General features: G+C 38.1%; 1 protein-coding gene across 2 annotated transcripts in view; it reads left to right on the top strand.

The window, feature by feature from the left end:
* The window catches only part of ankrd11 (ankyrin repeat domain 11), a 162,875-nt gene that overhangs the window by 15,587 nt on the left and 119,824 nt on the right, over positions 1-27,464 (top strand). For both annotated transcript variants that reach the window (XM_081358790.1, XM_081358791.1), the window contains exon 2: positions 26,397-26,478. The gene's annotated coding sequence lies outside the window, so the exon portion shown is untranslated. The remainder of the gene's footprint in view (positions 1-26,396; positions 26,479-27,464) is intronic.

Genomic DNA, 27,464 nt, shown 5'->3' on the forward strand with positions numbered 1-27,464 from the left:
CGAGCACTGCTTTCAGGATCACATTTGCTCAGGTTTACACGGGGCCGTTCTCTAAAATGAAGAGCACTTCCTACGGCCTGCTGCTCGGCTCTTGTGATGTTTGGGGGTGGGAAAGCGTGGCTCGGCTGAATCTCAATGACTGGGCCCTTTAGCACCACTGTCCTTTTGATGGGGCAGCTGCAGCCATTCAATCGGCCTATTTACATTGAAATGTGGGGACAGGAAGGGGGAGGGGGGGTCTGAGGCCTGTGCGTGACTGAAAAGCATACCTAACCAAAGACCAAAGAGAGGAGGTCCACTGCGGGGCTCTGACACCTCTTTGTTTTCGGCTGCCCTGGTGCCCATCGCACAAAGGCTTTAAGCACCCCTACTTTGACCACTGCGCTCATTTCCACTACTCAGCTTTTTACATTTCTTTCACACTGAGCGTCTGTCTGTCGGCACCTTTGAAATGCTCATTGAAAGTACAAATTTCTATTAAAGAATTTGGGCTGCACGATTATGACAAAAATCATAATTGTCGATTAATCACTTGAATTGAAGTGATCATTAATTACGGTTAATACAATTTACATAGGTGTTTTGAACAGCTTTATACAATTGTTTGAAGTGACTGCATGCATGCCATATTGTTATACGAATATAAACAAGCTGAAAACACTCACTTTTTTTCATTTTTGGACGATTATGTAATTGTGGCATCTGTAATTGTAATCATGATTAGAAAAACGATTAATTGTGCAGCCCTAGGAGTTGTTTACCAAAAAATTACACATGCGTTGTCGATCCAAACATTCATGCCTGTTTTTTAAAACTATAACTCAAAAGAATTTTGAAGAATATTTATGCATCCATGAATGTCAAACTCAAAAAAGACAAAATGACACAAAAATAGTCTAAACAATGCTATATTACGGGTCTTTTAAAACTATATGATGTTGTGTGAGGAACGGATTAAAATAGTATTTTTTCACTATAAATCTTTCTCTCTGACAAAGCTATGAAACGTGATGCATCACACCGGGTTTAACACCATTGATGGCAAAGCTCAATTGCTATGAGCTGCATAAAAAAAGCAGGAAGGAGAATGAGATTCGAGTGATTATTAGTCTATATCGATCTTAATTTTGGCCTTTTCCTCACAGAAAGCTTTCATATGGCTTCACAAGACATGGAATATAGTGCATGTGTAATACGGTCTCTTTATGTTTCCTTTATGGTGTTTTTCAGTCCCTTTTTGGATCTTTGCATCCGTTGTCACTATAAACTGCATGAAGATTCTTATATTCTCATTTAATGAGAATATAAGCCTGTTTTTGGTTTAAGTTCTTAGTAAGTGAGTGTTTTTCCACGGCTCTCTGAGTGGACAGGTTTGGTGAGGTTGTCTTCCTAAACCCTGAGGGCTTTTCTCTCTCCCCTTTTGTGCTGGGTTGCTGAAGTCAATTGAAGATTGTTTTGAACCCAAATACTTGTGACTTCCTGGTGCAACAGCACACAAAACCAGTTTGTGGTTGCATGGGAGTGTTTTTCAATAGCAACACACACTGCTGTGCCCATCTGGCACCGTAACAGCCTTTGGGTGAGCTTCAGATTTAAACGCTCCGTCTCAGCCTGATGCTGCTATTTACACTGCATTTTACATTTAAAGGAATAGTTCACCCCGGAAATTAACTGTGAAGAAAATGTGATGGTGTTTTCCTTTTGCCATGAAATACAGAAGCAGCCATATAGTAGAATGTCAAGGATGTTCTTTTCATTTTGCAAAATTGTCAAGATCCAAAAAGTGCCATAAAAGCATCTTAAGACACAATCACACCAGGTTTGTTGTCATTGGTCAATCTTGTTTGAATTGGCAATGTCGTTCATTGTCAGTGTTGAATTGACCAGAATTGTGAATGAGGTTTGAGAGCTTTTAGCGTTCAAGTTTTTTTGGATTTTGCTTGCACAAAGCTGCCGTATTGCTTAAAAATATTTTAATGAATGGGAACAATAGTAATATTAAGCTCTGTTTGAACTGCTTAACCCTCTGAATGCATAATATACCCCTTCAGGTTTTCACACAGTATTACACACCCCCCCCCCTCGGGTGAAAATTGTGTACATTTTAAAGTTAAATGTGTCAATCTGGTGCACTTTGAAAGTTCAAAACTAAAAGCTCTAACCAATGTTCAGATGCAAATTGAACAAAGAAAAAAAAGTTGAATTGACTTTACATTTACATTCAAATTGGTGTTTTAGGACGCCAAATAATTACAATATAATAGTAATAATTTTATATTATTCCTGTGGCAGTAATAGCCATATATTTGAAAATGAATGCACTGTAAAGTTTCATAAGTATATCTTACTTTAGGGAAATTACAACACTTGTTCTAATTTCTACACTTGCCAGAGATGCTCTTCAGTTTTCATTTTGGCGGAAAACTACCATTTTCTGTGAAAACCGGTTTACAAACGAGTCTCATTACAAATCTAGTGAAATGCTGAGATTATCTTCCCACAATAATGTTGGAAATAATGCAAATGTGAAAATAATGCGTAACTGGTTTCATGCTATATGTTGCCAAATGCACGCTAAACTCACATCGCATACAGAGATAGAGTTCACTGCATTCATTCACTGTAAAACACCAGATCACGAGCTGAGCAAAGTCCGCACTTCACTTTGAAACGGAGCGCAAACAGATGCTTATTTAATTAAATCACCGTCTTTTGTGATTTGATAAGGGCACAAAGCCATCCCGCGCTTTTGCTTTTAGTTCGCTTGACGTGTTTTGCCAAAGCAATGGCGCACAACACGACATTAAAGACCTTTTATGTTATTATGAGAAGTTTAATTATGTTTTCGGGTTCATTATGAAACTCTGGCGGGACAGATTATTTAATGTATGTGAAACGCTGCCTTTTGTTATGTTTTTAATAGTGATGTAGCCTAGATGTTATTTGCATGTTGTAGTGATTTTTCAGAAAGGCCATTGAATGCGTTGGTGAAAGCTAATTCTAATTCTCCCCGTTTCCATCTACTAAGTGCTGATTACCGAAGCTTTTGAAGTGTCGTAACTGCTGGGAGAAGCAGATTTTTGTCAGCTAGCCCTATAGTGTGTGTGTGTGTGTGTGTGTGTGTGTGTGCCGCTACCACTGTCGAATGCACTGCCCATAATAGAATCCACGTGTTTTTCCAGTGCCAAACTCCCACATCGCTCTGTAGCTTTTAATAGAAGCACACTTGTCTTCTGTGTGTGAAGCAGAGATTATTTTCATCGTGCATAGGCTTTCATTTTAGCACACCAACTGCTTTTGTGGTTTTCAGTGGAGTTGCAAAAGATTCTTTAATGTAAAAATCAGTTATTTATGTACTGACATTTACTAAATTGCAATTTGCATGGCGCACCACAGGACTTAACCCAGTTTGCATGGTTCACTGATAAGGACAGAATAATTATAATTTGGGAGCTTCCCCAGTACTTTCCATCCATGTCTCTATATGGCTTTAATTTGTTGCACTTTTACCTGACAGTTTGAGTTGCTTGACTAAAATCGAAAGCTATTTAAAGCAACAACCGTTTCATGATGAATATTTTACATTATGAATAATTCAGTTGTGCGTAGGGGAATATTTTTGTTGGGTAGAGTGGTTTCTCTGCAGGGTTCGGCCCAGAACGGCCCGTGTTCATGTGCTTTCTCTAGTCCGGCACAGCAGGGTTCATCTCTGTCATTATCAGTGGCACGTTAATATCATTTTCACAGAGGTCACGCAGAGTTTCATGTTACCAAGATTGCAGTAGTTAATACCAACACCATTGAAATTCAGAATTCTCAAATGTAATTTTTGTACCATGCTGTTAAACGTACTAATAATTATGGGTCACAATATATTATCAAGTCACAATATATCGCAATACAAAAATGCAACACTATGTGTAGGGCCCTATAAAATCCGTTTTATTTTTTCCCAAATTCCGTTTTATTTTTCCCCAAATTCCGTTTTTTCCGGTTTAATTTTTGGGAATTCAGTTTTTTTTTTACCCTTTACTGTTATTTTAGTCGTAAAAATAGTGTTTTTAATGTTAATGATTAAAATGTACACAAATAAAATAAGAATGACCCTAAATTTATTGAGGTAACAAACAAAATTCTCATTTTAAGAGATGTTAAATGTGGTTTGGTTTGTTTACATTAGTGAATGTATTAGGCTAACTAACATGAACCAGGAGCAATAACTTTGTTACTGTATTTATTAATCTTTGTTAATCTTAGTTAACCCTAACCCTGTATTTTTATTATGTTACTTCACACAGTGCATTAAGCTAACTAATGTTAACAAATACAACTTTTCATTTAAATAATGTAGGCTACTAAATGGTGAAATTAACATTAATAAAGATTAATAAATGCTGTAGAAGTGCAGTTTATTAATAGTTAATGTTAACTGATCTAGTTAACTAGAGTTTAATAAATGTAACCTTTATTGTAAAGTGTTACCGATTTTGTTATACACCGAATCGATTCAGTGTTGGACAGATCAGTTGTTTTAACCATTCATTAAAGTGAATCGGTTCAAATGAGTCATTAGTTCGCGAATCAGACGTATCATTAGCAGACTTGTACGCGTTGTGTGATTATCCCGGCAGTTAGGACATCGCGCAAGATTTGTCAACACAGAAAACATTTCATCATTGGATAGGTTTTGTTTATTTTATTGAAAGTGTTTTTTATGTCAGCTGAATGGGCGGAACGCTTTTCAGAGAAGAAGGCAAGGTTAAAAAGTTTTTTTTTTTTTGCACAATTCACACCCAGCGGTAGCCTAATTCAGGAAAGAAAATATCCGAATGCTCCACGTGAAACTTCGTTCTTCCGATCTTTTACCATTGTGTCAATTCTCAATTGATTTAGATTAATAAGCGCGAGGGAGTGAGAGAGAGCAAGACAGTTTGAAGACGCGCGCGCGACCGGGCCTCTCTCTCTGCTCGTTCTTTCAGTAATATGCGATTTTCCTCAGACATACGTTTTTCTCCCACACAAAAACAGAATTTTATTCCAAATATCTAAAATTCCGCGAAATTCCGGGTTGACACTAGATTCCGTGTTAATTTGCCAATTCCGCGATTCCGTGATCGCAGAAATTATAGGGCCCTATATGTGTAATGGATAGTTCACCAAAAATTAAAGTTTTCAGAGATTTAGTGTCAGTACTACATTAAACTACTATATATAATGTTGAATATAATGTATAATAATGCAATGAGGGAATATTAGTGGGTCCTGATAATGCCAAATGTCTTGTTACCAGTATAAAGTGCCTACATTATATTAAATATATCTAGTCAGTGAAAGAGCATATTCGTCTAAAATAATCCTGTTTTTAGCTTCAGAATCATGAATATTGTTATTCTGGTGTCTCTATTGTCCTGTGCTTTGGGTCCAAGTCCAAGCCTGTTCATTTACACACACAATGTAATACCAAATTTAGCATTTTAATCAACAAGTAATTTTTTTGTTAACCTTATCATATGTCTTAGAGTATCGCAATAATATCGTATCGCGAGTTCAGTATCATGATATGTATCGAATCGTGAGGGTATCGTTACACCCCTACTAATAATGTAATTTATAAACATTTACAATGTATTTTGCAAGTAATTATTCAACAAGTCTGTAAAAAGTTCAAAAGTTAGAGCTGGGACTGTTTTTGTCTTTTCCTTTCATGTGTTTTGCTTATTAAAGGAACATAATAGACATCAGCAGGTATTTTAGTCTACGTTTACACCTTAACTTTAAGATACCACTGGTTGTTTACGTGAATGTTTTTGCGATGCCGGCTCAACATCATGATGGACGATGTCATCGTCTATCGGCCCAACCCTAGTGCCCTGCTGGCTATAACATGTACTAAGTTCACTAGTTATATTTGAGATAGCACTTTGACTTTTATGCGTTCTGGCTATTACACTCATCCGATCTCCCGCTGATTAATCTTGTCAATACATTTAACGAATTGTACAGGAATACTCAATACGTTACTGATAGCTGGGATTGGAAGATCCTGTAGTCGGAAAACATGGACAGAATGGGTGGAAAACTGACAAATAAACCTCTACACATTATTGACACAGGACTAATGTCTTTTAGATTTTTTCTTAGTGAGGATGTGGGTTTTGAGATTATCTTTGTCTTCTCTCCTGCACCTTGAAAGCTGCCAAATTTGCCAAGTTTTTTTTTTGTTGCCAAGTTCTGTTTGTCAGCAAACGTGACTGTGTAGTTCTGCCTCTTTCATATTTAGAAAATATTTGGCCAACTTCATTTCATCAGGAGACATGTCCATTTCAATGGAGAAAAATTCCAACAACATTCTCTCATGCCACCATGTTCTTTCTTTCTTTAAAGCTCTCTGTTGAATTGAACATGTTCTCATTTGAATTTTACTGACTGTATGAGTTGATGTGCCCCAGGGTCACATTGATGATTACATATTCATGAATTCAGGAGAAATTACCCTTTTCCTCTGCGGGGTGGAATTGGCAGCCAGTGCGATGACCGCTCTGAGAAGTGTACTACTTTATATTTAATTTGGATTTTTCTGTCTAGGACATTTTTAAAAGTCTTCCAGAATGCTCTAGCATAATACAACCTTGTGGATTCTGTTTGTTTGTGAGCGACAATAATTGAAATGTGAATGGTGTAAATAATGGAACTTGCCATAATGATTTTCACATGCGTAATGTTCATTTACATTTCATGATGGCATCCCTTTTTAACCTCCATTTTTTTTTTGTCTTGAGTCCCTTGCCAAATACAAAAGGATGCCTGCTAGCTCAATGCTTTTTTTTTGTGTGTTGCCTGTAGAAGGTTTGGTGAAAATTATTATGAAGAGTCTGTATGTGTTAACAGCCCACTCAAACATGGCTTATTTATGTCAATGAGGAACGCTTTGGATCGGTCTGTGTAGAACAGGGATCCTTGCCTGTTTATCCCCACTCAGTCTATTATTTTTGGATCTAGATTGAACGATTGAGCCATCAATTCGCGTTATTTAATGGATTGTTTGGGTGCATGTAAAACACAGCTACTGAGAAACTAGCATTACAAATGATTTAGTCAGGCAGAAATTTATTAGTAGTGTTTACTAAAGCAACCCCTAAGTATTTCAGACCACAACACCCACACAATTGGTCCTTAAATTAGAGGGACCTAAACGATATCTTAACCAGAGTATCTTAACTTTGAGCAGTAAGCAACAACCTAAAAAACAGTCAGCTCACTTTAGCAAATGAATAGCAACCACCTGTAACACCCAACAATTGTGAGCAAACAAAACTTTTTTTTTTAAAGAAAATTTTACGTGTTTAAACTAGTTTTTTTTTTTGCCACTTTTTGTTTAGTTTTGTGTAAAGTGGTAAATATCCTAAACCAGCTTGTCTTGCCTATGTGAGCCCATTGTTACAGCATGCATGTTAGCCGTTAAAGGTAGGGTAGGCGACGAACATATTTGTGGTCCTGAGACTTCCACAGAAGATAGATGCATGTTTTAACACTTACATCACTTCTGTTATTGATTGCCTTCAGGATTTAAAGAGAGTTTCACCCAGTATAACAAGAAGCGTTTATAAAAAAACTTCCTCCTTTAAGCCATGGCTTTCAAAAACCTTTTATGCTGCATCGAACAAGGAGCAAAAGTAAAACATTTTGATCTTAGTTTCTTTACCATAATTGATCTCCATTGCTTTAGTACTGTGCAATCAAGACCCAACAAGCCTTTTTGTTTGGCTCAAGGTCAAACCTCAGTGTTGATGCAAGTCTTTGAAATAACAGAATCAGTCAAGCCGCCACCAACATCACCGTTCGCCCCTGTTTGGCTGTCTAGAGTGAAGCAGTCACTCCTTTCAGGTAGACTTTGGCACACACACACACACACACACACACACACACACACACACACACACACACACACACACACACACACACACACACACACACACACACACACACACACACACACACAACACCTCCTTTCCACTGCCAGACTCATTTTCCCCTGTGTTAACTCGAGCGTAATTCTGCCCAGCCTTAATTCATGCATATCCACCTCTCCCGAGGAGACAGGTTTCCGATGAGGAGAAAATGAGAAACTGGGGTGAAAGTGTAGTTTGGTGGTGGGTGGTGCAGTGCATGCCTGATGGGAAGGGATTGGATGTGACATAAGGGCCATGCAGAAGACGGGGTCCACACGCTCCTGACACCTTTCGTTTGCCCCGCTCATCAACTCCCATTACCTTGAGGCTGTGACCCGAGTTCTGCGTCACGATCTGCAATAGGACCAGAAACTCCTCTCTGACCCAATTACTGTGAGCCTTCACTCGGCTCCGTTGATAGAGGAGAGCTGACGTGAGAAGATTGTCTGAAGAAGCTCCTGTTATTTACAAGCTGTGAATGCGAGCAAGGTTAAATGTGGAATAGTTCCCTGGGTTTCTACTTGTAGTGTGTTTACTTTTGACCTAATGTGCCACCCGTACTGTCAAGCATTGCTCTCTGGCTATGCTGACGCTAGTGGTGCAACACATCACAAAACTCACGGTGCGGTGCGGATCATTTACGGTTTTTGAACCGGGTTTGACTTGAAGTTCTTCGGTACCACATCAAGTTCCAACGTTATTAACAACAAGTGAACAGTCTTCAAGGATAAAAACAAATACACAAATTACAAGTAGAGATGAATACTAAATAACAAAGTTACTAAGTCTAACAGGTACAGAAATTAATAATTAAGCATACATGTAAAATAACACTATTTGTTCACTGTAGAAATTTGGGCTAGTCTAATCTAGGCTAATCTAGATAATGGGCTAATCTAGGCTAGTTTTATCTTTGTTAAAGCTGTATTTTGTTGTTTTTTTAACACTGACACCGACAACAGTAGGAATATTAGGCTACTGTCACTTTAAGACCGAATGCACGGACCGGATATACTGACAGACATCCTGTTTCTTTCTCAACTCATGACAGAACCGAGAGAATACTTGCCGGGACGGGTATTTAGACATCATTTGGTGTGGATGTGTCCGATTAAGGGCAAGGAAATGCGAAAGAGGAATCGATTCGTTGTTTGAGCTCTCTCTCTCTCTCTCTCTCTCTCTCTCTCTCTCTCTCTCTCTCTCTCTCTCTCTCTCTCTCTCTCTCTCTCTCTCTCTCTCTCTCTCTCTCTCTCTCTCTCTCTCTCTCTCTCTCTCTCTCTCTCTCTCTCTCTCTCTCTGCGTGTGCACAGATAACGCGTGAGAATCGGCAAGACAAAACGGGTCCAAATTATAAACTTTCACTCTATGATGGTTAAATTTAGCAGTTAATCCACGAATCACATGCGTGCCGAACCGTGGGGCCTGATCCGTACGGATCAAGTGCGATCCGTTGCACCCCTAGCTGACACTGTTACTATCTGGTTGTCTGGTCTGCATGCTATGCCCGTGTTGTTGCACCACTCCATGCCTCTGCAGTCCCATTCGTCCCTGAATCTTAAGTGTATTAGGCAGGAGCTTCAGAGTCTGGGGAATTTCACAAACCCCATCCCACTCTCTGCCATTTAACATAATGTGTGCTCACTCACGCCTTCAGATCTCCTTCTTCTCTTTGCATATTTTGGAAGCGGTTTTCAGGGATTTCTTTAGCCGTTTCAGTTATTGTTCCGAACGAGCATCCTTGCATCTGTTGCTTATGTAACATGCATGAATTGAGTCGAGTGCTGTGCAGAGGCAGCGTTGTTTAATAGTCAGCTCCTAGTGAGATCAAGGCCAGTGTTTTAAAACACTTCTTCCTCTACGAGTTGGGGAATTCTAGCATATGATCATGACCTGTAAAGCTTTATAATATTTGGTTTTGGGGAATTTTGTCATGGCTAAAGGTTGTTGTTTCACTTAGTCATTTCCAGGTGTATCGTGAAGGCTAAAATGCAAATGTAAAGATTGCCCTAACCTCAGCAAGTGACAGTATCCAGTCATTAGATAAAAATGTCTTATTTCTGTCATAATGGTACATTTATTGTTCGCACACCATTTGAATTTTGTTAGTTCTATATAGGGTTGCAAAATTCTGGGAATTTTCAAAGATGGAAACTTTCCATGGGAATTAATGGGAATTTAAGGGAATTAACAGGAATTTATGGGAATAAACGGGAATAAACTGGGAATTTTCAAAGGCTCTTCATAGGGAACTTAAATATAGTTGAGGAAAATATATTTTAGCATAATCTTGACTAAAACAAACAGATGCCATTCAAATACACTTGAATATCCATGCCATTCCTCAATCACATGCACATAGCACACTGCTTACTGCATGGCTATTGAGACCACACCCCCTACTGGCACTGTGCACACCTCCATCACATGAAAGTTCAGAGAGACGCACATGCTCACAACGGAGCTTACTTGACAACAAGTTCATATATTAATATTCTAACGAATAGAAATAACCTTAAATAATGTATCTATCCGTCTCTTATGTGTACAGTTACTTTCAGAGTGGACGCGCAAGCGGTTGCCGTGGTAATGAATATTTCCAAAATTCCCCAGCTGAACTTCCCATGGAAATTTACCGGAAATTTTCCGCCCCTTTGCAACCCTAGTTCTATATGAAGACTTCAGATGCCTCTAAGCCCGTCTAACACTTTTCTTTAATATTAACATTTTTATCAGGCTCCCATGTATAGGCTTCTACCCAAGTACCGACATTTCTGAATGGATTTAGTGAGTTTGAGGTGAACTATGTGCGGAGAGCATTCACTCAATATTATCTCATTTTTGACATTGGTGGCTTTCAGAGGCTTTTGCATCAGAGGTCTTTATATATAAAGTGCATTCATTTTTAAAGTTGCTTATGTTTTGCTTACAACACATAATATTTCAATATCTTTTTGCTTTATCAACATTAAAATGGCTGAATTTGGTTCTGGAAAGTAGCTTGTGGTTGCCTTTCATGACCATACATAAAATATATATTTTACCTCACTTAATTGTGTTATTACCTTGAGTGGAGATAATGAGCTCTGCTTGATTCATTGCTTTGCACCACCACTTTCTAAGACTACTGCACTAGAATGAATAGAGTAATAACCCTGCAAACACAATGGCATTTTAGCATTCAGACCTTGAATTGCTTCTGCACAGGAAGAATGTACAGTCATTGTGTACAATTGCCATGGCGACAGTTAAGCAGAGCCTGAACCAGGACCGTCGTAAGGATATGCTGTTGAGATGTCGGCTGAATGTGAGCTCGCCTTTCATAAACGCTTGACTATTAAATCAGTGCCACGTAAATAGTCAGTTAGAATGCGGTTTTAGAAAGCATCGAAGATAAATCACGAGATAATGCTTGTTATCAGGTTTAAATTTCTAGGAATGTAGGAGTTTTTTTTCCTCTGGTCCAGAGAAACGGTTGCCTTGACAACAGGATCGTGTTTGAGCCAAGCATGCAGAAACTGTGTCAGGAATGGTGCGGATTCTCAATTCGCTGAGCCGCCTCTTCTGCAGTTTTGTCTTCTCACGCATTTCAGTGTTTCATCCATGCTCTCTTCATGGATCATTATAAGTGATTCTTTGCCTCTTCAGTTTTGTCATTTCTCCTCTGGTAGATTGGCACGTTTGCAGCAGTGTAGGCTGAAGCTGAGCTGAGCTGTGTGTGTGTGTGTGTGTGTGTGTGTGTGTGTGTGTGTGTGTGTGTGTGTGTGTGTGTGTGTGTGTGTGTGTGTGTGTGTGTGTGTGTGTGTGTGTGTGTGTGTGTGTGTGTGTGTGTGTGTGTGTGTGTGTGTGTGTGTGTGTGTGTGTGTGTGTGTGTGTGTGTGTGTGTGTGTGTGTGTGTGTGTGTGTGTGTGTGTGTGTGTGTGTGTGTGTGCCAGATGGACTAATCTGATCATGTTGGGCCGTTCCCATCCCCCCCCTCCCTGAGCTTGACCATATCAAAAACCATGTCTTACGCCACACTAACTCTCCTGTGTTTGTGTGCGGCTATTCATGTTTATTTGGCTGGAGGGTTCGAGTTGAATGATGCCAACATTTCTCTATTAAATATATACATGCATGTGTTTGTTTATTAGGGCAGGGTATTGACACAAATTTCACAATTCGATTCGATTTCGATTCGCAAGCTTGCAATTCGATTTCGATTACGATTCGATTCGATTCAATATCGATTATTTTGGATATCAGGTTCAATACATGGCAAATTTTCTCAAGGAAAACAAATCTCTTAACTAAAGCTGTTAACTATGGGAGTCAGTTAGCCTGTAGGCTTCATTGGCCTACTATAATATAGCTTAAAAATAAGGTAAAAATTAACTGATTTGTATACAAACACTTAAATTACACTTATTTATTTTTATAATAATAAAGTTATATGAAATATAAACATTTAAATGGTGGCTGTCATAAAAACCTGCCAGATTTATTCAAACATGCATTAAAAATAGAAGAACATTAAAAATTATAATGAATATGTAATATGGTGCATATATTTAGCTCTCTAGAGTTAATTTTTCTAGCTGACTAACGAGTTTATGGTCACTGGATATGTTTTTTCTGAGGTAAATGTGACGTTACATGACATTGTTTGCAAGCTGATTTACTGACGTCTTTCCACGGTTGAAACACTGATGTGAGCGATTCCATGTCACATGATACGGATTTCGATAAGTTGTACACTATCTTTTAACACACTTTCAGATGCTCATTCATGTTTATTCCGCGCTGTAACTGGTGTTATTAAGGCGGAAGAGAAGATCACGTGCGCTCCGCGCTGCTTCTCTTGAGCTGCTGAGCCAGAGCGATCTCACGCCACAGCGCCAAAACGGTATTTATGTTTTTGAATTGCGTAAAAAAATGGACGTAATTTGAATCTGAGACTTTGTTTCATATCAATAATATCAAAGCACAAAGATTAGTGCGATTTATTGGATGGGATGCACGCAACAATGTTACATTCATTCATCAACTGAAAACAGGATGACTAATCGATTCTTGGGATTTAAGAATCGATATCGTTTCGTAAAAATGAGAATCGATTAAAATCGAGAAATCGATATTTTTTTACCCAGCCCTATTGTTTATATATATATATATATATATATATATATATATATATATATATATATATATATATATATATATATATATATATATATATATATATATATATATATATATATATATATATATATATATATAAAAATAATATTTGAAAGCCTATAACCGATATATTGGCCAATAACACTAAATAATTGAATGATTCCAACATTTCTGTAGTAGATACATGTGAATTTCTACCATTTTAAGTTCTATTAGACTACATTTACACTGCAGGGTCAAATTAACTGGTTCAGTATATTTACTTTGTTTTTCTGGACTCAATTTTGGTTGTCCGATTGGGCACGTGGTTCTGATTTTTACTTGCCCTACCAAGTTTTTCTCTGTCCCCACAGTTGTTGGTCATTTTTGACCATTCACTGCATCTGAAATACTTCTCTGCTATATAGTATTTAAAAAACAGTAGGCGAAATGTTCCCGGATGACCTTCTGCTTCCGGCGAGAGTCTGAAGTGAGCATACGATGGACACTTTGAGGATTTATGAATGGCAGTGAAGCGACACGGCTAACGCTAAGAGGTCACATGATGATGTCAACATGGCAGATGTAGTATGTCATTCATATGTTACATTCATACTATATTCGCCTTATTCACCTCGAACGTTCCACCGAGCCTGAGGGGTACACTGACCACTTCCGGGAGTTCTCACAACGCGATTTATCTCAGTGCAATGGCGCCTCACGGCTGTGTTCCCCAATGTGAAAAAAATATATTGCATTACAATAAGTGTGTTGGGATTGTCAAAACATTTTTAGTAACTAAACTGAATTTTATTAGGTTTAGTGACAACATGTTACAATGTTTACATGGTAGCCTACAATTTCTGGTAAGCTACGCTTTTTTATTATTTCAATTCAATTCAATTAGTGTGATTTGATTTAATATTGACTCATTTGGATAAATATTAGGTATTCAAGATAGGCATTACATTTTCTAAAGAAAAAAACAACTCCCCTAATGCTGTAAACATACAGAGAGACATATCAGCTGGCAGTATTATTTAAGGTTAAAATAACTCAAATTAAATATAATGCGTTTTTTTATTATAATAACATCTTTATTTAATGATATAAGTACAAATATAATAAATATGTAATATAGTAGGCCTACACATATTTAGCAAAATACTCTCTATAGCTCTTTTTTTCTAGCCAACTAACGTGCTATAGCCTCGACAATGGATAATACACATCAGAAGGCATCCTGGTCGTAATTTTAAGGTTAGTTTTATTATATGTCTGGAGCTGCTGAATCTTCCATAGAAGATCGTATGCGTCGGAGTCAAACTTCCGGGTTTGTGTACCCCTCAACGGCGTTCGAGTTTTCAAAATGGCCGCCAGGTGAATAAGGCGAATAGAGCATAGTTTTGGTGAAGTTGTGACGCAAGTTCATATTCAAATGTTGGACCTTCTCACACGATTTCAGACGCAGTTATTCTTTTTCTTCCGGCCCATGATAGACCTTATTCAGTGCCGTAACAGACATGAACGCGAGGCTGAGGGATACGTACCGTGTTTTCAGTGGCATCTACTGTGAAAAGCTGTATAAAGCTCCGAGATCACTTTAAATTTTCCACAGCTCATGTTGTCTGGAGTTTTTTGTCTACTTTTGTCTGCTAATTCATCAGCAGAATAATAAAACCCCCCATTAAATTACAGTACAACCCACTGAAGAGATGTATGTCCATCCCTCACAGCCTCACTTTTTTTATTCCCGTTAAAAATCAAAGATGGCGGCTGGATCTTAATAGGAAATTCCATTGCTGTCTTGTTTCTGAATAATATCATTATCATCTCATGTGTGTCATCATGTGAGATTTGGATCATATATCACCCACCCTTGGTTACTTGTGTTAAGATTACTCTTACTTTACTGGTTGTTGTGAATACATTTTCCTTAAGACTGCCTGGTAACGAGTGCTTATTCAGAGGTTATTCAGTTGAGAACAGTGACTGAGTTTCTTTTTTTGTTGTTTGATTACTGTTAAGAACACAGACAGCAGCAAGTATATGAAGCTGCTGCCACTTTAAGATCTAATGCATGGATCCAATATATTGATGCAACTTTAACAACCCACCCAAAATGTTTACATTCACGTATGACAGGGCTCCAGACTAACTTTTTTCACCTCCGTCCTGGAACCGTCCTGAAAAACTATTTGAACCGTCCTAAAGTGAATGTCAACCGTCCCAAAATAAACATGTTGTTTCTTTACTTTGTTTTTATCATCTATAGTTGTTAGCTGTTAGTCACATAATAAAAACACCATTAAAATGTTTATGATATATATTATTATATTTATTTAGCTCCATTCAAAGTAGTTACCTGTAAACAGGTAAAAAACAGATTTAATAAAAAATAACAGGAGTTAAATGCTTTTTTGTATTCATGCAGAACGAATCTTTTTTTTTTTTTTTTTTTTACATATACGAAAATTAAGAGAAAAATACATTCAGCTCAAAACGTTTTTGAGTTGGTTGGATTAAAAAATAAATACTGGTGACTACATATCTCAAAAATATCATCATTCTTTATTCTTTCAAGCAGCAGACATATTTATTTGTATGAATTAAATATAATGAATCCTTATTAAAGCTATTAACAAGCAGTGAATGCTTTTCTCTTTTTCTTTTGTTGCTTGATCAATTTTAAGGACACAGACCGCATTAGGTTTATTACCCACTGTCACTTTAAGACATCGGGTCATGTCCAATGCCATGCGGATCCAATTGCACTGATGCACATCCGATACACTCACAACTGTTTAAGACATAACCGACATAATTTACATGAATACTCTCCAAAACGGACATTTCTACATAATGTTGTGTGTATTTGTCCATTCAGACACGAAAGAGAGCTCAATTCAGTACTCGCGCGCCGTATATGTGTCTATGTGAACGGCTGCACGCTTCGGGTCGGGTGTGTGCGCACAGAGAACCGTACCGAATAGAGCTCTTTTTTTTTGCGTCGTCACTCTTATTCAGATCTAGCTGCTATATGTCTGCTCTACTCATTCTCTCAGATGTTTACATTTTTTAACGTTTTATGAGGCATGCAGCGCATGTCAACCCGTGTGCCGCTGGATAGATCAGCACGTTACAGTACAAATGTACAAATGTGCGCATCAAACGCAGGACATCAGTTCTGACTGGATCGCTTCCCAAATCGTCTCTATCTAACATTTTTGTCTAGGTTTTATTCGTTGACGAAAATATCAATAGATTTTCGTCATAGTTTTTGTCATTCAAAACTAGTTTTTATTTAGTTATCGTCTCGTTTTCGTCTGTGAAAATAAGTCATGTGATAGATGTACCGCGAAACAAGTCTCCGGGTGAGTAGCCGGTGATAGTAACTTTAGTAACAGCATGAGAAGACGCGCTCCGTTGTAGTCAGCGCTTGGTCGGTTAATTTTGGCATTTTCTAAGCAAGTTACCCTAATAGGCTAGTAATAAATGAACACACATACAAAAATGTCTTTCGTCCTGTAGGCGTCCTGGAGAATATTTCTGTTCGTCCTAAACACATTTTCTATCGTCCCCAGGACGATAGGACGCCGTTAGTCTCGAGCCCTGACGTATGATATAACCAACTGTGCTTGTGCATCATTTTGTGTGCATTTGACAGTTCAAGGACAATAAGTCACAAAAGAGAACTTGATTTGCACTGTATGTCAGAATACCATGGAGTGATTTTTGCACATCTTATTTTTGTACTTGAACCATTTAAAATCACTTGAAGACTAATAAACACATGATACATTTTTGTGGATACTAGCACTACTAACCTGATCAGTGACATTTCCACAAAAAAAAAAAAGTCCTAAACGTCTTTCATGCCCTGCATTCATTCAAAGTGACTATTTGCATTAATAACTTTCCAAGGTGGTCATTTTGACCAAAAAAATCTAATTGGAATCTCCATGCAAAAGCCACACGAGTGTTCAAAAGTAGCCAAGTCACAACCGCTTAACATCCCATAGTCTATAGTGGTACACCATGGTTCTGTGCCGGTGGATGGGAGAGGGAGTGGATCCTAAAGAAGCCAACCTGATCAATAATGTAGATGTCATTGAGGAGGAGCAGAGATCAGTTTTGCTGCTTTATTGTGGCTCTTCACAGCCTCTGGCTCTTCCTCTTGCTGCTCAGGAGAGTGTCGGGTTCCTCCACGGTGCTTGGGACAGATAGGATGGCTGAACTTAATTTGCCTTGCTAAGTTATTGCAATAAACTGCTGTTGCTGATACTTGATGCCAGACTTTGCTTGCGTCATTATGAACTATGTCGGCTTTCACACACAGATTCGAGACGCTAGAGAAACCTCATGCTAGGGGTGTGATGATGAGGTCTCTCGATATTAAAAGGTGACGATGTTTCTCGTAGAGGTGAAAAGCTCTAGTGATATCGGAGTTGAGTTTGGCAAACCCTTTACAGTGCGTGCATTTGCGCTGTCTTTTACTGCATATGATAATGAAATACACCGTTTTCATTTACATCTGGTTAACAAACTCCATCTCTGCAATTGCTTATAACGTTCATATGGGATCGCAACATGTGCCATTTCTCCAGATTTGTAATGGAAATCATTTAATAAATCGACAACACGGGAAAATACAGCTTCTAAATATGCAGATCGTCTTCAAAATAAAAGTTCGCACTGAGTTTGCATGTTTTGATGTCCACATGTTCTTGTTCAAGAAAATTACAGTGGCTGTAGCATTTCTGTTGTAAAGAAATGGCCACATATTAAGTGGATATTTTAATTAAATGTTCTTTGGACAATAATAAACAAGGATTTTATCATTCTGTAAAGTGTAATTATTATTGCCTTATTGTTATTATATATGTATTTTAAGTTTTTTTAAAGACTATTGTTCACTTAGGTCTATTTTTATTCCCACAAAAAATATCAGATTAATCATTAAAATAATCTACAGATTACTTGATTTACTAAAATAATCATTAGTCTAGTGCATTAGTCAACAGTTCTAGATTAGTTAAAACATTTCAAAATGCGCCTGCATTGCTTTGTCATTCAGACGAACAAGACTATTTTTCAAGTCACATAGGCCTGTTTCATCATTGAATACTTGAAGGTGTCCCAGGCGTCATTGATTGGGTAAAATGTGTACAGGCAATTCTACTAAATGCAATTAGCATATTTTTCAGAGATGTCAAAGTTGCTTTGGGGTCAATTTGACTCCAGATATTATACAATCAAAAAACAATCAAATCAAACCAACATTTATTCAGACACATTCAATGTTTCTCACATTATCACAGTTTATTCGCTCTAGTTTAGAAAATGGTAATAAAATATGACAAGAATCAGTTGATATTTGACTGGTTTTGTCCGTCCTTCTGTTAGACTGTCTCACACATAAATTATGTTGAATATCTGTCAGCTGTTAAATTTAACTACACAATTAGATAATACCAGTTTAGCTCAACCAATCACCAAGCAATGCTTCATTTTGTTCAGTTTGTGGTGTAATCACATTAGCAATTAAGTGTCTGAATAATTTTTGGTCCCAATTTTTATACATTTTACTGGGAGTCACTGTATGAAGAATTTTTGGGTATAATATGTATTTATTTACTTTGTTTTGCTCACCTCACTTACATAAGTGAACTATAGTGTCCTGCACACACTAGTAACAAAATAATTTTTGCTTTGCCTGTATATTCAGCTCCCGGTTTCCCGGTGTGCGAGCCCAGCTTGTGTCTCTTCACATCTTCAATGTGTCCACTACTGTCCACAGATTCCCCAGTGATTATGTGTGCGTTCTGCTTTGTCTTCAGCATTCAGACAGGGCATCATGGCCGCAGTCAGACATGTAGTGAGATAAGAGAGGCAGTGTTATCTGACAAGAGAGGCACTTTGTGGCAAAGGGCGGGGGGGTGGAAGGGAGCTCCCGCGGCCTGATTTCCCACATAAATGGAGCTGACTGAATTGTGGAAATAATGGCTCTTCCTGTAATCCGATGCCCTGGGGAACGGCACAGAGAAGAACGGGCCACAAACAGGAGAGAGGTGGGATAAAGGATGGCTGTGCCCTCAGGCTTGCATTAAAGCATTCGTCTCCTCCTTAATCCCACAATGCCCATTGCCCCATATAGGTCTACATGCTCACAAAAGCCACAGGCATGGTCCAACAACAACAACCTGGACCAAAACAACCCTTTTTCCCCATCCACCAATGCAGCTGCACATATAAAACCACTCCCTTCTTATCTAGTTCTCTGCCTATGTGTAGTTTCAGTCGTTGATATGGGTGTAACAATATATCGTGTCACAATAGGTCTTGTGACACGATATCATACAAATAGGTATTGTGGATAGTTCACCCAAAATAAAAATTACTGTGTGAGGGGAATTTTTTTTTTTTTCAATTTTAGTGTCAGTACTACATTAAACTACTATATATACTGTTGAATATAATGTATAATAATGCAATGGGGGAATATTAGTGGGTCCTGATAATGCCAAATGTCTTGTTACCAGTATAAAGTGCCTACATTATATTAAATAAATCTAGTCAGTGAAAGAGTGCAAGCATATTCGTCTAAAATAATCCTGTTTTCAGCTTCAGAATCATGAATATTGTTATTCTGGTGTCTCTATTGTCCTGTGCTTTGGGTTTCAGCACCAAGTCCAAGCCTGTTCATTTACACACCAATGTAATACCAAATTTAGCATTTTAACCACCAGTGCATTTTTTTGTTAACTTTTATCATATGTCTTGGAATATCGGAATAATATCGCACTGTGAGTTCAGTATATCATGATATGTATTGAATCGTGGCATGAGGGCATCGCTACACCCCTGGTTGTTTATGATCCTTGCATGCAATGCTTGCGGTTCAAGTGCTTTAAATGTAACGTGATGTGGGGACAATTTTCGTCCTTTTCTCAAGAGACATTTCATCTCCAAAAGCACATCAAACATGCATTGTGGCTTTGAGTGCAGGAAATGCGTTCTCTGTAGAGCTGCTGACTGCATGTGGGAATGGTTTTGGTGATCTTGAGCTTGATTGCTGTCGAAAGCATGTTGGCAGGCATGTTTTCGTGTGTTTATCTGGTCGGATGTGTGCTTTGAGGCCTTCTGGCAGCCATTTCCATCAGATCTACCAATGGACTAGACCACCTCAGATTTAACAGTGGTTTCTTGCACATTTTTCCCCCCTCTGTGGGTTAATGTCACGTGCCAGGGTCATATTTCTCTCTGCTTAACTGAATAAATGACGCTAACTAACCGCATGTATTATCTTATTACTGCCATATGTACATTTGACACATTCATCTCTGGCTGATTACAGAATGCTTCCTACATGCTAACTTTTAAACAAGCACTTTCTGTAAAGCTGCTTTGAAACAATATAATAATCTTGAATTCAATTGAATATACAGGATTGAGGGTGTTTTTGGGTGTTGGGTGCATGGGTTAAGAAGTAGGAGCGTAACGATACATCGTTATATCGAGATATAAAGATCTGACAATGTATCGTTGATGAAAACCATATGACTCGCGATACAGAGTTAGTTTTATCCAAGGCTCAGCTTACTGTATTTATGAAGTATAATTCACCCAAACATTTAAATTCTGTCATTATATACTCACCCTCATGTCGTTTCAAACCTATAAGATTTTCATTCATCTTCCGAACACAAATGAAGATATTTTTATGAAATTGGAGAGATTTCTGTCCCTCCATTTAAAGTCAAAACTTAAAATTCATGTCATAAAGGCTTCGTAAAAATAAGCGAGTGGTCTGATCCAAATCCAAGTCTTCTGAAGAGACACGATGGCTTTATATGGTGAACCGATTGGTAGTATGATGATTCAAAGCGTTTAAGATTATTATTATTTTTTTATAATGTAAGTGCATTAATCTGCACAGGTGGCGTGTCTAAAAGATATTTAACGAATGCCTGCATTGAAACCGTGAGTGTACTGCGTTAGAAAAAAAATGAAAGTTTACAGAGTTTCAGTGACATTACATTAAACCACTATAATATAATATATTATAATGCAATGGGGCAATACTTGTGGGTCCTGATAATGACAAATGTCTGTTACTTACATTATTTATAGGCTATGCATAGTATTTAATATCTGTATTTTCAGGTTCAGAATCATGAATATTTTTATACTGTCCAACTTTTTAATTTTAAACTATCCAAATTCTAATTTCATGTTAAAACAATTGTTAAATTACATACAGAAGGTTCAATTAAATCTTGAAATATTGTAAATTCTTTATGAACTTGTATTTAAAACAAAGTTAATGGAAATTGTTAGCCTAATGGTTTGGAAATAAATGTTATTTGAATTTGTTTCATTTTTTAATTTTGTTCAAAATATCATGATTGGTGTTGTGAGCTGAGTGTATCGTCACACCCCTACTAAGAAGTGATGCTTGGGAATATCATCTGAACCCAGTTTTATTGAATTGAATGGTGTGCAATTTATTTGTAATAGTCAATTTTGCCCTTAACTGATCAGAGTACTTCAAGCATAAGCTATTGCTGGTTAGATTGTTTTGTTGAGAACTTCAGTTTCTTATTAGGATATTAATTGTTGTTTGAATGAATGTGCTGGACTCTTTCCATGCGTCTTGAGTCAAATTTACCTTGATTTTGAAATAAAACAACAATATATTACAGGGCTCCAATATATTCTACTCCTATTAAATGCACCATTGTTCTTCCTTAGTATCATACTAAACTGACCGACAGCTTCAGTGGCTATAAAAGGTTACAACCTTTATATAAGTTACTATAAAGATTAGAAAAGGAGGAATGTTTTTGTTTTTCACGAGACCTTGTGACTTCCTACTTTTTTCCAAATATTAGGGAGTGGAAATGGCTAATAAGTCATTAAGTGCTCCTCGGCCGCCATCTACTAGTTATAGTGGTAATTTCATTTCTTTTTTTTAAGTAAGTGTTTGTTTGCCACAAAGTTTTAGTTTTCCTTCATCTTTAAACTTTTAGTTTTACAAATAACATTAAAATTGGATCATACTTACAGCTTTAAAGTGCTGGAAAAAGTGTGTTTGAATTTCACTCTTAAAAGGTTGTACGAAGAAAAAAACACTTCAACTATTTCTGCCACAATACCATGGTTACAGTTAGCATTGCTATATTAAATCCACGTTGAATGTTGGTTATTTTTGGATTGAAAGTCCTTTATAACTTGTTCGTTCATGGCACAATGTTTCTCCTGGTGCTGTTTGATCTGATATCTGTGGTTTACAACAGAATTCTGTGCTGAATTTGAACGCTTCCCACTAGATCTCGCTGTGATGTTATTAATACTATGGTGAATTTAAATGCTTTCTCACTGGATCTCCCAGCGCTGTGTAGTAACGGTGTCGCGTGATCAACGATGTGCCCGCAAGTAAACCTATTCTGAGCTTGCGCTGGACTGTCTAGTATTTCTCCAAGCTCATAAACTGAGTAGCGCGGTTTCGTTTCGTTTGCCATTTGATGTTTCTAATATGCAACAGAAATGGCAGCTCTTATCAGTTGGGCAACATGGAGGTAACACCAGTGCGACCTCTAACACATTTTAGTCGCACCAGAAGAAAAGCCCTGTACTATGAAACTTACTTTACCTCTGAACTGGGCCCAGTCCAAAAAGATTAAATGAAGTGAAGCTGCAAAAACGGCAGTAACTCAGTGGTCCCCCGATCTTCTGCTGGTTCCTGGTTGTGTGGCTTCTGCCATTCTACAAAAGATCCCAATGTTACAAGCAAATGGATACAGTTTTATTTTTACCAAGGTAGCTTTTTTTAATGCCATATTTCAGTTTTATGAATGTGTAATCACAGAGTAATTCAGGCTTGGGCTTGAGCCTTTAAAAAAAGCCAAATTATGAAGGTTTTTGTAAACATTGTAAGTGGACTACAGGGAAAATGAAAACTGTTCATTAAACACTGCTTAAACATCTGAAGGCAAAATGCTGTTAGTTTTACAAATCATATAAATAAAAATGTCTTTTTAGTGTGGACTTGATTTTACCCATCATAAATCGATTGGATTGTGACTGAATGAGACAAGCCGGACTGAATGAGAGTTGGCTGAAACATTGCAGAATGAGCGGCTCTGGGTTTTGTCTGGGTTTTGTTCTGTCTTTTTTCTGTTAACAATGTTGAGCATATTTTTAAGCTGTATGTGTTAAACCAGTTGTTTTTAACAGGGTCTGCTTGTTTTGCCTGTTTTTTGGTTGTTCATCATAGCCCGATGGTCAGGATGTGGCAAGCTTGGCTGGTCCGTCCTCTGCAGGAACGTTTCTTTCCTTTGTGAAAGCATTGTGAAATCCTCTTTCGTCCGCACACATAAACAGCTCATTTTGACTGGTGATTTTTAAAGGGCTTTAAAAGCTCTCCTTAGGCCTCGAGTTTCCTTTTAGGGTCAACAAAGCAAGACTCTGAGCAGGACAGGAGAGAACAAGAGAGACTGATCCACCCTGTAAACTGGTCTGGGAGACTTAATCTTCTGTGCCAGCTGTTCTCAAACTGGTTTTGACAAACACTTCCGCGACATATCTTGTTTTTACTAAATTACTTGGTTTAACCATGGCCAGTTGATGTGTGTTTGAGCAGGCGGCGCAAGCTACTCTTGTTCTCTGTATTCAGGGGATTTTCTTGGTAAGATTACGGTCTCATTTTGAAGCCCCATTAAGAGCGAGTTCTCTCCACTCAGGATTAATCCAATCTGGCACATTCCTGTTGGGAGAATCCTGTCTGGTCCTCCCAGACACCCCATCTGAGTGAGGACTGCCCTTAATGTGGACTCTCCTGTCCTCACTAGCCCCTTTCACACAGTGCGTTGATCCTGGGAAATTGCTGTTAAATTGCTAGAGTGCCTTCTGTGTGAACGCAAACACGTCCCGGGATCAATGCCGGGATCGATCCCGGGATGGGGACCTAGTAACATTGCCGGGATCAGTCCCGGAACGCACCCTGTGTGAACAAAAGCCGTAATCAATGCCGTAATGGGTGTGTCGTAGTGATGACGCTGGAGCTGAGATCGTTCGCCAGCTAGTGACACGGTACGTGATGCGTTAGTTTGTGATCGAATCAGAAAAGAAATTCACAAGCAAATAAGCAGACGAATCAATGTCACGTGTCTTTACGGGATGTGTGTGAACACACTCACTGATTCCGGAAAATCGCTGGCAGTGTGAATGAACCAAAATCAAACGATCCCGGGACACATTAGCCTATCCGTGTATTTTCCGGAATCTCTGTGTGAAAGGGGCTTTAGTGACTGGACCCAGTGCTCTATTATATAGTCAGCCGATCAAATTTTGTATCTTTTGCATAAGATGATAACTTGTTGCCCAATGTTTTTGGTACAATCATGAATGATACCTCTAACTGTGTGAATTTGTGAGAGCTAGTGTGCTGTTTTTCTAAGGGTGTATTCACACCGGTCTTGTTGGGTTCGAGTGAATCAAACTCAAGTTCGTTTCCCCCCCGTGTGGATATTTTGGGCCGGTGTGAATACAGCTAACGAGACACGGCTCTCGGTACGATTCGAATTCTGTCCAATGAATGGGTGACCGAACTTTCCTGGTATGAATACACCCTTAGTGATCTAACCTGCTATTTTTGCCTGGAAGTCAGTATTTTTTTCTTTTTTTCTTTTAGATCTGTGGTTAACAAGCTCAAGATATTTGTGTTTTATTCTACGATGTGACATCAGTGAGACCCCCGTGTGTGTCTATTTTTTAAAGCCTTTTCTTGTCTTGAAAAAGGTGGTTTCTGACATTAAATGTCATGATAGTGAACAGAAAAACTCATCTACTCCACTAGTCTGCTTTTACGGTCTCATTGTGTTTATAATTAATCATGTTCTTGCTAATTATTCTAACTCAGACTTTCCGGGAAAATGTAAAAAAAAAAAAAAAGACTCAAGTTGTCGGAAGCAATAGTGATGGTCATGCAACCGTGGTGTGGTTCGTTTATAGCCTACATTTAGCTTTGTACTTCTGTGTTTAGATTTTACATTAATAAATGTTGTTCATTTGTGAAGATTATAATGAACAAAAACATGAAAGAATCTTTTGTTGGTCAAAGAACTTATTTTCTGCAATAATCCAAAAGCCAATCAAATAACCCTATTGGGTTTGTGTTGAGGGAACATCTTCTGAGTTATATCAGACCAATAGTGATAAGTGGTAAAAGAAACGCCACCGATACCAGTAAGCTCAACTATATTTTGTGCATCACTATTAAATTCTCAAAAGAGGCATTTATTTAAACTCAGCTTTAGATTTTTTTCTTCAACTTTTGTGTTTGTCTCATAATATTAAGCTTTCCAGTCCGTTATGGGATACAGCTGACTGACAGTCGTACAGTAGACATTGCTGTCAAGCCTTGAATACCACTCTCTTGTTGCAGCTGTTAGCATGTAACGTGTGGGATTGGGTGACAGCAACATAGCAATGTGTCCATTGTATCCCAGCACACCAACTGTCCCCCGAAATCGTGATAAACCAATTCCCCATAAATGCTCTGGACCTCTGACGCCAAAACACAAGGGTGAAACCTGTTCTTTTCCTTGTGTGTGTTTGGCTTGATCTGGCGTTTCATGCTCTGAGTTCTGGAATAAATACAGTAAAATAGGGGCGTAACGAAACACTCATGTCACGATTTGATACATATCATGACACTGAAATCGCGATACGATATTATTGCGATACTCGAGATATGATAAAAGAATAACAAAAATGTACTGTTGATTAAAATGCTAAATTTGGTATTACATTGTGTGTATAAATGGATGGACTTGGTGCTGGAAACCCAAAGCACAGGACAATAGAGACACCAGAATAACAATATTCATGATTCTGAAGCTGAAAATACAGAATTATTTTAGACGAATATGCTCTTTCACTGACTAGATATATTTAATATAATGTAGGCACTTTATACTGGTAACAAGACATCTGGCATTATCAGGACCCACTAATATTCCCTCATTGCATTATTATACATTATATTCAACATTAATATAGTAGTTTAATGAAGTACTGACACTAAAACTCTGAAAACTGGAATTTTTTTCATCACACAGTCATTTTTTATTTTGGGTGAACTATCCACGATACATATTGTTGCATTTTTGTACTGTGATATATTGAGAGACACGATATTTTGTTACACCCCTACAGTGAAATGAATCCGCGTTTGAAAAAATAACTCCTGCTAAGTGAATCATCAGTATTCAGGAGACTAATCTATCTTTCATTTTGCTTTTGCAGGATTCCTTGGACTTCACAGCCACATCTTCAGCGTTTTTAGCTGGATTTTAATCTTTCCCATCCGAAGACGGCCATGGAATCGGTAAATCCCATCTTTCTTTCTTTCTAGTTGCGGCTAATAATGATGGTTTGACTGTTACTGGCCAGTTCCTCGTTTTCGCTGCTACAGTTGGTTATGAGTAAACACAGCTGATGCTGAAATACCTGTGTGTCAACGCCAGTGACTTTGGCTGCATTGGGATGTTTATTCTGAATCATCCTGAGATCTTGTTTTTAGCTAGTTTGGGAATACTGACTATGGGCTTTGAACTCTTGGGTTTTCCTTTGGTTATATAGTGTGTATGTTTGAACATGCAGGTTTTATATGTGAATGTGTGTTTGTTGGCGCCGATGCTAGTACCGACAGGCAGGTGTACGGCTCAGCTCTGGAATGTGTGTGTTAAGAGCAGGGCTTATTGCATGCCTGGGCCCTGCCTGCCACCGCTTTTGTTAAAGTTTTTTGTTTTTGAGTGTGGATTTGCCTTCTCTCTGTGATGTGTGTGTGGAGGCTGTTGTTTAACTGGGTCACTGCTTGCACTGCTTCCCTCTCCAGCACACAGGTCATGTGACCATGCTTCTTCATCAGTAAGCAGTGCCAACCCATGAGTCTGTAGAGTCTGTCTTTACTTTCCACCATGAAAGCTAACATAGCACAGGCAATAGGCTGTTGTGTTCTAAGAAATGCTTGAGAAATGAGTTAAATCACCTAAAAAAATCAGTGCTTTCATCACCATTTTAAACCAAGACCTTCCTCCGTAGAACACAAAATTAGTTTTAACAAAATTAAGTGCCAAATGCGACAGATAAGCATCATATGACCTGTGCGTTATGTTCCAGCCTTTAGACAGTATTGTATAACTTTGTTGCAATTTTAGTGATATAATCGCACAGTAAATCAATCATCACTGGCTTGTGCAATGAGATCAGCAATGACAACAGTCTAGAGAAGTTTTTGTCGTCTTTGCTCCACATGACTTGAGTCGGACAGGAGAGAATATGTTGTCTTTAGGCATGTGGCGGTATCAAAGT

The sequence above is a fragment of the Scardinius erythrophthalmus genome (genome assembly GCF_964197995.2).
Source record: "Scardinius erythrophthalmus genome assembly, chromosome: 2".
NCBI classification, from domain to species: Eukaryota; Metazoa; Chordata; class Actinopteri; order Cypriniformes; family Leuciscidae; genus Scardinius; species Scardinius erythrophthalmus.